This window comes from Macrobrachium rosenbergii, chromosome 19, assembly GCF_040412425.1.
Source record: "Macrobrachium rosenbergii isolate ZJJX-2024 chromosome 19, ASM4041242v1, whole genome shotgun sequence".
Lineage (NCBI taxonomy): Eukaryota > Metazoa > Arthropoda > Malacostraca > Decapoda > Palaemonidae > Macrobrachium > Macrobrachium rosenbergii.
The window spans coordinates 27,019,157-27,031,333 of NC_089759.1; the positions used below are offsets into that span (position 1 = coordinate 27,019,157).

General features: G+C 37.4%; 1 protein-coding gene across 1 annotated transcript in view; it reads left to right on the forward strand.

The window, feature by feature from the left end:
- The first annotated feature begins 5,349 nt into the window (after positions 1–5,349).
- The window catches only part of LOC136848772 (uncharacterized), a 413,864-nt gene continuing 407,036 nt past the window's right edge, over positions 5,350–12,177 (forward strand). The window contains exon 1 of the mRNA XM_067121362.1: positions 5,350–5,476. The gene's annotated coding sequence lies outside the window, so the exon portion shown is untranslated. The remainder of the gene's footprint in view (positions 5,477–12,177) is intronic.

Consider the following 12,177-nt stretch of genomic DNA (forward strand, 5'->3'; position numbering starts at 1 on the left):
ATGCATTTTGATTATTGGCAATATTAGGAAAGAGAGAGAGAGAGAGAGAGAGAGAGAGAGAGAGAGAGAGAGAGAGAGAGAGAGAGAGAGAGGATAATTTGAACGGGATGTTCATTTCTGTAGAAATCCTTTAGCTGTAGGCTACGTCTGATCCGCTTTTAAAGACCACTACATTGAAGTACAAAGACGAATCGCTTTAGTTCCATTGAATTTGTAAACTAATTCCTCCCATCTGAGTGCTCAAAACTTCAAAGGTTCACCGGGAAGCTAAAAATAGCACTTTACTATCCATCTTCTTTTATGAACAGAAACCCCGTATTAATCTGTCGGTTTTAGTTTTCTGTAAAGGAAAACTACTGCGCCGGTTTTGTCTGTCCGTCCGCCCTCAGATCTTAAAAACTACTGAGGCTAGAGGACTGCGGATTGGTATGTTGATCATCCACCCTCCAATAATCAAACATACCAAATTGCAGCCCTCTAGCTTCAGTAGTTTTTATTTTATTTAAGGTTAAAGTTAGCCATAATCGTGCTTCTGGCAACGATATAGGACAGGCCACCACCGGGCCATGGTTGAAGATTCATGGGCCGAGGCTCATACAGCATTATACCGAGACCACCGAAAGATGGCTCTTTTTTCGGTGGTCTTGATTATACATTGTACAGAGAACTCGAATGCGCTGAAGAAACTTCGCCGCATTTTTTACTTGTTTATAATGATTTCCGCTGGGAATATTGTCCCGCCGAACTAGATTCATGTGCAGCAGACAGAAGAATGTCCTATCAATAGACATTTCAAAGAAACTTGCTGCTGTCTGAGAAATTTCGAAAAATGTTTGAATTATGAATAGAATCTGTGAACACAAACAAGTTCATATTCCTTAAATTACCACAAATTCTCTTCAGTAACTGAAAAAATGCAAAAGGCAGACGTTCACAGTACCATACTGCAATGAATTTTTGAAACCTTTCCTACGCATCATTAGAAATAGTTATATTATTTGCTATCTTACGTGCTCTCTGATGTGTATGATCAAATAGTCTGTGAATGATGAGCTCGTTCAGGAATGAGGAGTTTATGCCTTTTTTTTTTTTAGCGTTGTCTTGCTATGTTAGGAAGCCACATACACATATGTAGGAGTGCAATATAAAATTTAGGCCAAAGGACAAGAGCTGGGACCTATGAGGTCATTTAGCACTGAAAGGGAAATTAAGAGAGAAAAGGTTTGAAAGGTGAAAAGGAGGAAGACCTCGCAGTTGCACTATGACACAACTGTTAGCAGAGGGTGGAAAGTAAGAAGGAAGAAAGAGAATATAAAGGGAGATACAGTAAAAGGAATAAAAGGGGTTGCAGCTAGGGGCCAAAGGAACGCTGCAAAGAATCTATGTAATGCCTACAGTTCACCGCGTGGGGTGCACTAATGGCACCACGGGCCACAAGCACACACACATATATATCTAAGTATACACGCGCACGCGCGCAGGGGTTGACGACAAAAATACAGAACCCTCCGGGTCTCAGCAAGTCTCGAAAGATGCTACGAAGTATACCTTAGTTTAACCAGACCACTGAGCTGATTAACAGCTACGGTCTACAATCTGGCAGCAGGCCTGGACCGAACCACGTACCTTTCAATCACGATCCCTGTACTTCATTGGTGACCTACGGCACACACAAGCAAAGAAGCATACACAGATTATATATATATACACACACAGACACACAATATATATATATATATATTATATATATATATATATATATATATATATATATATATATATATATATATATATATATATATATATACACACACACTTGTATATATCTATATGAGGGAGAAAATTCATGATTTTCAATAAGAGAAACTAATGATCAGATAGAATTAACTTTTGAATACCAAATTAACGCAATCAGTATATTCGTTACGGAGGGGGAAGAGCATTCCACCTAGAGTGCGCCATGTTCAGCTCACTCTAGGCAGTACCACAAAGGTCAGGCAGAGCTGGACTTCCTTCACACCGTTTGTCAACGGCGTTGGCCAACCAAATAGCCAGTTCACACAGTCAAATTTCACTTCAAACACGTGTTGGCAAACCGGGGTGGACAAACCGTGAGAGCGCCCTAACTTGGAATACTCACATCTCTCGGCTCTCACTAAGGTAGTTTTAGTCTGACTACTGTAGTGCTGCGGTGTACACGTTGTTCTGAGCTCTTTTCGAGCCTGTTGTAGGTGGATCTCATTTAAATAGATTTTTCCTGTCTAGTCAGTGTTGCTTTCAAGATGTCATCCAATGAAAAATCCAGGTGGGATAGTGATTAAACAGTGCTCTGAATACTACGCCATGAAAGGTTCCCCGAATATACAATTAAGTGAAGACCGTAACAAAGAAATAAAAGCAAGTGTTATAAAATAAATAGTTAACAAAAGTTCCTGAATATGAAATCACAAGAAAGTGGCACAATATGCACTGTCAAATGAATAGCGAAGTAAGAGAAACAGAAGAAAGAAGAAAAGTGGTATGGGGTCAGATTATGCGATGGTAAAAAGTTAATGGGAATTCATTGACCCCCTTCACTTCATGACTGGATGCACTAAACCGCAAGGAACCACCGGTACAGAACATGGTTAGTAAAGCAACTTGTTTTAATCATATTTAGCCTTTTATGAATCATTCGTATCTTAAAGACGACCAAAAAGCATTTATTTATACCACCCCGTCAAGATAATTGAGTGAGGTGAAAATTAATAATTTCTGTAGAGCATATAATCTAGAAAACATAACGCCCAAGTGTTCTCATGTATGTATGTTTATAAATATATCAATCTATCCTATATATATATATATATATATATATATATATATATATATATATATATATATATATATATATATATATATATATATATATATATATATATATATATATATATATATATAACTTTAGAGACATCCATAGTAAGTTCTTATACTGTATGATACTGCATCCTCAATTTTCCATATAGCTTTGCACATTCTTCCTCTCTTCTGGCTATCCACTGTGTGACCCTCACTGCCTTTCTTTTCCTTTTAATTCAGATTATTCCTGATAACAACTGCTACAGGTACCGCAACTACGTCCCTTGATTGTGACGTATCGCCACATAAATCTGAAGCCAGATTGAATTATCTTCGTAAAATATACTCTACTGTACACAAACGGTGTAACAATCACGGTAGATATTTCTTACCACTCTATGGAAGCTGTAGACAGAGCAGATCTTGATATAATGTACTGATACTTCTCGAGTAGTCGTTGGATATAGGAATGTGACTCGGTAGTCACGTTAAATTAATAATGATGATGATAATTAGTTGGTCTTCATTGCATCAAAGACAAAACATGCAAGATAGAGAAAATTTATCGGTGCGCATTGCTGCTCTCTCTTTCTATGATGACGTCACGGGTTGGAAATTTTGGAGGGAAATTCAGTTATGTTGGAGCAACCGACCCAGTTTGGCTTGGTGTTATACCTCGTACTCCACTTTAACTTCCCGTACGACAAAAGGCGTGATTGTTTCCCGATGCTTCAGATTTGGATATGAGGTAATACTGTACTTCGTGAGTATTTTGTGTCTAGATCCAATAGTGTACCTGAAATATTCACCAAATGCATAAGGTGACCGACCTGCGGGGTACTGTGCAGCCAAGTTGAATGGGTGTAATATGTTGGTGTGCATTGTCAGCACCGGTCAGTTTATTTTCACTTTACCTTAGAGCTTTGTAATATCAAAGAGCTATAATCGTTAATCATTAAAACCGCACATCTGAAAATATAGTATTAAAAATCAACCTATATTTCTTGTACCCCTAGCCTATTAACCATTGTTTTGCACAACTAATAAACTAGGCCTAGGCCTAACGTCAAAGTTATGGAATCCTAACTGGAACTCAGTAACGTAACGAAGTATCAAGCATTTGCGATCCGTTTTTTGAAGCAACGCTCGCTTTTAAGCATAGATATTTCTTTCCCTAACAGAGTATTAGGCCTAGGCGTAAGAGCCATGGCTGCATGAAACTGCCAATAGCTTAATGATGTATGATGATGCCGAATAACAGAGAATAACATGTAAATACATGTTTAAGTGCTTGTTCTCTAAACACTTATGCGAAAACAGTATGTTGTAGGTTCAGAGTACAAATAGTTTTTATAAATTTACTCGTTGGTATTTGGAATGGAATCTGAATTTATCTGTATAGGCCTATGAAGCAATTTCTTAACATTTACAAAACGAATCCTCAGACTTTGACCTTTAAGCGAATGCGTAACACACGGCCAGATTGGAAAGGAATGCGAGACACGGCAAATTAGTTTATAAATGACAAGGGTTATATTAAAATATTCTAATATTTGGTGGTTATGATAATTGAGCTAATTGGTGACTGTACTGCTTATATAGAATTTGTAGTCTGAGTCAGTCGAATGTCATTATCAATGCGTGTACAGTACTCAAAGATAAGTGAGGATTCTGCAGGGTGCCCTTGGCGAAGACATGATCTGATAAAGAAACGGCCTAACAGTAAATACTATGTCTAACTGAAACGTTTATTTCGTATTTCGAATTTCATTTACATTAAACTGCGGAAACTATTGCGTAGCAAAAGTGAAAACTGTACAGTTAGTACAAACTTACTTATATGAAATGTGTAGGCCTACGTTAATATACCAAGTATGTACTTTTACTTACTTGTATTCTTAGTGCTTGTGTGCGTATGCCAACTCTGCCGGATTTTGTCCACCGAAATGTAGAGAGAGAGAGAGAGAGAGAGAGAGAGAGAGAGAGAGAGAGAGAGAGAGCCTTCACCATAACGCTTTTGAGCATGAATTTTCTACATAAAATACTGTCATCATTATTTTGATTATTTCCATGGGTTCATGATTTATAACAATTGTATGTATGCGTGAGGCGTCGAAATGTTTGCAGTGCTTTGAAAGCATGTTATTTATTGTTTAATACTTTGTTTAAATATTCTATTCATGAAAGACTGTTGTGTACATATTTCCTTATGTCAATATTCTGCAACTAGTGAGAGTTTATCACTGTAATGCGGTTTTTTTTTGTACACTTAGATATCGTTCAGTTTAGTTCATATATTTTCCCTGATTTTGTAAATTTTTGTTATGTATCTATTATACTCCATAGCTTGATTACATTCAATTAATAGTGGTACTGCGTTCTATGTTTGCGTTTCACGTTGGTTATAGAAGAGTAGGTATACGTTATACTAAAAGATATATGTAAAGATAGATCTTCGAGAATATACCTCCCTCGAATTTGAGTTTTTGTAACAATCTTTTCACGCTTTTTAGGTTGACGTCTCGTCTTGGTACCAACTGGCTACAGAAGGAGACTGAATCCGTTGATTCCTACTGGAAACCAGTCCTCAGTCTTGCACCCTTATCCAGAGTACACTGTGCTGTAATGTCTTTTAAGAGTAAGTAAAAAGTTACAGCAAATTTGTAAGTAGCAGTAGTAGTAGAGTCTATTTCATTCCATTTGTCCAGTCACCAGCGTAGGGTTTAGTTCGATGTGGTAGCACGAATAGCTAGCTGGTGATTGGCTGAAAATCACTGTTTCCAGTATCGTTTGATCTCTTTGATACAGCTGCAAACTATTTCTTCAGTAATACATCTGAATGCTTGTATATACAGAGAACCCTCACACTGATATAAATCATGAACATGCCGATTTTTATCGATAATATACAAATACAAGCACGCGAAACACGACTTTCTATCATAGATGTTGCTTAGATCAAACACAAACGAACGATGGGACTGTAAATATGATTTATCTCACTGTATTAATAGTTTCTTGCATGTAATCGAGTTAGCTAAGGTGAATGGAACAGCCACAACGACAATGGCTGGAAGGCAGGAAATTTTAGTAAATACATGGCAATGGTGCTGTGGTTTACTTCTCAGAATACTTCCATACATAATTTTTTTCTTGGCTTACAAATCATTATTATAGCTCAGTGACTGAGCACTTTCGGGAGTATTTTGCTAAATAACTTATCGACCAATAGTTTGAAATCTTGAGTTCTCATCATCCTCCGTGTTTTGATCTCCGTAGGGGGTTAAGTGCCGTCAGTGCACCTCATGCGGTGCAATGTAGGCATTACTTAAGGTTCTTTGCGACGTCCCTTCGGCCCCTAGCTGCAGCTGCTCTCATTCCATTTGCTGTACCTCCGTTCATATCCTCTTCTATCTTGCTATCCACCCTCTCCTAACAATTGATTCATAGTGCAACTGCGAGGTTTTCCTCCTGTTACAACTTTCAACCTTTTCACTGTCAATTTCCATTTCAGCACTGAATGGCGTTAGTTGCCTGCCCCAGTGTTTAGCATGTAGGCTATGCCTAAAATCTAATCATCAATTAATCAGTCGTGTTTTGATGACATAAACGGCATAAAAGGCTAGCGTGGACTTTTTTTTTTTATTGTAAGGCATTGTAACGGTATTTAGAGTGAATAGACAAAGTTTACAATACGAAAGTGATTATGGCTGATGTACATGAAAGTGCTTAAAAGGTCAGTAAAACAAATATCTAGCGAGTCGGTAGCTTAGGCCTAGCGTTCGCCTGGCCATGCTCTTGTTCTCGCGGTTAACATCATTAAAGGTTATTTTTCTAATTTACGGACATGGCTATTCCTTTGGTGTCCAAATAAAATTATTTTTATTTGCATGCAGTGGAACTGTACACACAATAAATTTTGGGTGATAAATCTTGTGATTAAACTGCATGTGAGCGTAGGTTTACATGTAGCCTGGGCTGTACTAAACTTGATTTTCTTGATTTAATGCGGAGTTTGAAGAACGCCAAGAGTTAGGCGCAAAGCAATTTATTTAATATGTCATTCATTCTGTTTCGAATATTAGCCTACTCATGTAATTTACTTACGAGAGTATCGTTTAAAATATGCTCTATTCCTAGCCACATATCTTTTTTATTTACCTATTCATAGCCAAATATCCTTTTTGGTCACCTACAATGAGATAAAATTAGTAATTGAAAGCCCATCGTTCTTTTGCGTTTGATCTGACTAGGGTGTTTGATACAAGCTCGCCTTTTATGCGCTTGTATTGGTATATTATCCATACAAATCGGCATGTTTATGACTCATAAAGGTGAGAGGTCTCTTATTATACTTTACGTAATCAGTCAAATATGTTATTGAAGAAATGGTTTGATTATTTATCACAATAGCCAACGATGTGGGAAAATGTTGATTTTCATCCAATCAAGAGCTACTCATGCGCATGTGCTGCATTCTCACCCGTGGGTGGGTGGACAACTGACATGAAACAGGCTATGTGAGTTCGAAAAATTAAGTTAGACGTAATTTGGTCGAGTAGCAGCTTGGTCGTAAGAGACGTTCCTGCTATCATAGGTACTTATTGCTTTTATAATATTGCATCATTAGAACTCTCTTTTAATCATTGTTTTATGTTTACACTGCATCTGCATTTTGTATATGTCTGATAGACTTTTCTATTGTCATTACTGCAGATTAGAAGTTAAGTCTCGCAAGTTGCCGTTCCGAAGTTATTTGTTTCAATACAAATTAATGCTGAGACACCTACTCTAACGCACCCAAATCCACATAAACACTACAGTATTTAACGTGGGTATTGAGAATTTCTGCAGGGTTTCTGTACAAAAGGAAACGAGCAAATTCCCTTCGAACTCGACACTTAACATCCATTCTCTGCTAAAAATAAACGATCGTTTGATCAGATCACCTATATTTCAAAAATGTTTATTTTTACAATTCAGATTTAGGGATCAATCTGTCCCAATTTTTAATCATAAGAAGCTTGTCGCTAGCAAACAAATGCTTTTATTTTTTGTTAAGTGTGACGGGACTTAAATTTTAACCTTCATATATTAGCTGATTTCAGTAGCGATGACAACATGACGGTAAGGGAATAAGAAAAGCGGAAAAAGACATTTTCGTGGGTAAATTTACAAAAAGTTAAGGATACCTTAGTTTTACCAGATCACTGAGCTGATGAACAGCTCTCCTAGGGTTGGCCCGAAGGATTAGACTTATTTAACGTGGCTTAGAAGGAAACTGCTTAATTGTATGGGGGCTGGATAATAATAATAATACAAAAATCCAGGGCTGCATATGAAAGGGGGTATTGTTTCGATGTGAATATCACAAAGCGTACATTGTTCCCCTGTTTTTTTTTGTTTTTTTCATTAAACTGCGGTTGCTATACCATCAAGTACGTGTCTTGTAGCTGTAGGTTACGGTAACATTGTTTAATATTTGTTGTCTTGGGAAATATTGTTTTATTTTTATATCAATGTTGTGAATTTTCGGTTCGGTTTATTGTTTATCAGAAGGATTGCATAAGAAAGTAATGCGAGGCTTTCAACAAAATTTCACCATATGCGGCCTCTTGAGCATCAGGTACTTAAATTTTTAGAAAGACGGAAATGGGATTTTTGGGGAGTGGGGACCTCTCAGGGGGTGGAATCGTTAGCCTTGGCGGAGATTTACGGTCTCCAAACTCTCTTGTTATTCAAGTGTCTGTTATATACATGAAGAACCTTATTTTCAAAATCTAATAGGCTGACACTCTGGACACAGTTAAAGCGACAAGAAAAATAGCAAATGAAACGGTATGACAAACTGATTGCATTAGTATTTTTTTTTACTAACGACGTTCCCTCTTTTAAGTAAAATTTTTAGGCCTTTTTTAAAGTTTTATCTTATCTTCATGGATAATCTGTTGAAGTTTTAGAATGTAATATCTTGAATGGCACCTCCAACCCGTTCCCGACTCCCCCACCCCCGCAAAAAAGGAAATAGTACACTCGCTTTATAACACTTCTGTCAGATTTCGGGTATATGTCCAAAAAGCACGGGGATATCATTACTTACCTCAGAAACGAAATATTCCTGAGGCGTTGTAGTAAGCATAAATGGGCATTTGATGAACTCTTGGAAGAAAACTCATATTTAGGGTAAACTATAACTCAATAGTATGATGCAGAGTAATCCCAAAACAGTAACTTTTGGTAAAGTATGGCTAACTAAAAAAGTCATGAAGGTCTTGAGGTGTTTTTATTGCTAGTGTGGTTTATCTTAAATATAACCTTGAAATTTCGATCTAAGATCATTCAATTGGCATGGTGTATCTGGTTTAAGATGAAACACAAAACAGGAATCATGGATGTAAAGAGTGAGCATGCAACCGTGTGGAGAAAGAGCCGAATTGACTTTGATGTACTAGGGAGGATGAGTGAAAAAGGAGGGTCCTAAATTGGTGATGATGTGTTGCTGCTGCTTTAGGATGTGGACGGAGGGTGAGACTGCCTGCGACTTTGTTTATGAGTCGGGGGATGGTACGGCGGGAAGTCAAGATTTCGCGTTTAGTTGCCAGGGTTATTTGTTTGATAAAAAGGATAAATACTCCTGAGCCTTTAGTATCGTTTTCATGCTAATGGAATAAGAAAGGGCTCTCTCACAGCATGCAAATGGTAATTAACGTCTGCTTCAGTGTTTTATTGCCAGGGCTTCTTGTCGGGTAAAATGGACAATTGTTCTTAAGCATGTACTCCTTTTTGAATACCAAAGGACTTGTACATTATCTGAATTGTAATCAGTATCTGTTTCATTTCTAAAATAATCATTACCGTATAAAATAATTCTGATAATGTTACCGTGTTTGGTTATTGCCTGCTTTTTGGTTTTATTATAGTGCACATATTAAAATTAAGTTCGGTAAGTTTTAAAGTTCGGTTCATCACTTGATTTTCTACTATAGGAAATATTACAAAAAGGAATGCGTGTAGCATAGTATATTGAAAACTACTTATAATATAACACTGTCAAAAATTCTGTTAAGTAATATATATATATATATATATATATATATATATATATATATATATATATATATATATGTTTATTTCTGATTTGTATTATTCTGTTACATAGCAATAAAGTGCGTAATGCTAGAAGCGCTTATACACGCCAGTATATTCCGATTGATGTCGATGTTTCATATGAGCTATAAAGCGTAACCGACTCTTTAGCAAATCATTTAAGTACACGTGGAACTTTATATTTTGGAATCAAACTCTAAGTAATGAAACAAACACAGGAAAACTTCACCTTCCCACTTATGACGCAATTTTCCGCGGAACTCTGTGGCATCCCCCGATCCCAGTGCCCCTTTCCATGTCCCCTTCTGGCCCACGCTGATCAGAGTTGAGCCCCCGGATCTTCCCAAGACCTTCACTACCGTGTCAGGATATCGCTCTGCCTCGTCATCCGGGAGGGCATGTGAATATTTTTGATTTTGATTGACACCCCGTCATCAATACCAATTTACGGGCGGCTGAACCTTCAATGGAGTTCATCCGCTACTCTCTCTCTTTCTCCCTCTCTCTCTCTCTCGCTCGTCGTAGTAGACGTTCTTGTAGCATAACGTGCAGCTCTCTCAAGGTTCCAAAACAATAGTAATGACAACGCGTATCGGTTGATTGAAAATTATTTCCTCATATGCATGCGTGGATATATATATGCGAACAGATTAAGCGTTTAATATTTTTTGTTTGTTTTCCTGTGTGCACTTATTGTACGTTCATCAGTAGCACATAAGTTTCCATAAAGATACTATACTGTAAACTCTCACACTTCCAACACCTCCTCCGTAGGGGAGTAATGCCGTCAGTGTACCTCGTGCGGGGCACTGTAGGCATTACTTAAGGTTCTTTGGGGCGTGCCTTCGACCCCTAGCTGCAACCCCTTTCGTTCCTATTACTGTACCTCCTTTCATATTCTCTTTCTTCCATCTTACTTTTCACCCTCTCGTAACAAGTGATTCATAGTGCAACTGCGAGGTTTTCCTCCTGTTACACCTTTTAAACTTTTACTGGCATTGGTCCCAGTGCTTGGCCTTTGTCCTAAATTCTATATTCAGTTCAATTCAACTTCCAACACCTCTGCCAATAAGTGTGGCCAAGACTTTCTAGGTCTCCCAGGCGTACCATTTTCAAGACTATACAACTTTTCCCCCAACCATTAGCATTCATTCTCTTCGCGTGATCAAACTACCTCAGAACGAACTGATCCATTGCTTCACTGAACATACAGTTTCGTCACATCTATATCTGTCAAGCTTTCAGCGCACCATAACTGACATGTGCACACACACAGATTATTGATCTGAACGTACCCCGTCTTCTTTCTTTCATAAACGTTTGAGTTTTGTTCTTCACTTTTTTTACAGAAGAGTTGGATCAACCGTCCACATGCATTCCATCTTTTGTTTACATTGATACACTCTTCTTTCGTTAAACATGTCGCTAACCTCCTGTTACTTCCTTTCCGTTACCCCTTCCCTCATCATACCTTCAACTGTTACAATGCTTCTCACTTCTATTCTTCCACCATCCGTGCAAACATTCATTGGTTCCTTTCCAAACTCAACTCTCGTTGACCCTAACACTGTCAGGCTTAACTACCACCAACTGGAAGATTCATTTGGAAACATCACCCACTCTAAACCTCATTCACTGTCCCATTTCTTATAGATCAACTTCCACTTACATCCCCTGTCCTATCTCTTACTTTTCTCGTAACTTCATCCGCAGGAATTTTAAACAGCTATATAGACTTAACAGTTCCGTTTGTCACTCCAGTTTTTGTTAAAGCATATAATCAGGCAACGACGGTCGGACTTCTGATTTTATGTAGAATGTTGTGAAATAAATATATTAGCAGGAGATCATGAGGATTTTGCAAAATTTGAGAACAGGCTCAGAATATAATTACAGAATGATCGTGCGTGTAGGACGCTAGGAGGGAGGATGAAATGCAATCCATTGTTAGTGCAGGAAAAAGGCGATGTTTGAAGTGTATCTGTAGGACAAGGGACGATCATGATTAGAATAGATGATAAAGGGAGTGAAGAAAGCTGAGCACTTTTTAATAAAAGTTTAATGATTATATACGTCACTGAAAAAAAGCACAGAGAAAGGTTGTATACAAATACATGCATAAACACACACAGGCATATATATATATATATATATATATATATATATATATATATATATATATATATATATATATATATATATATATATATATATATAATGTGCAGAGACAAA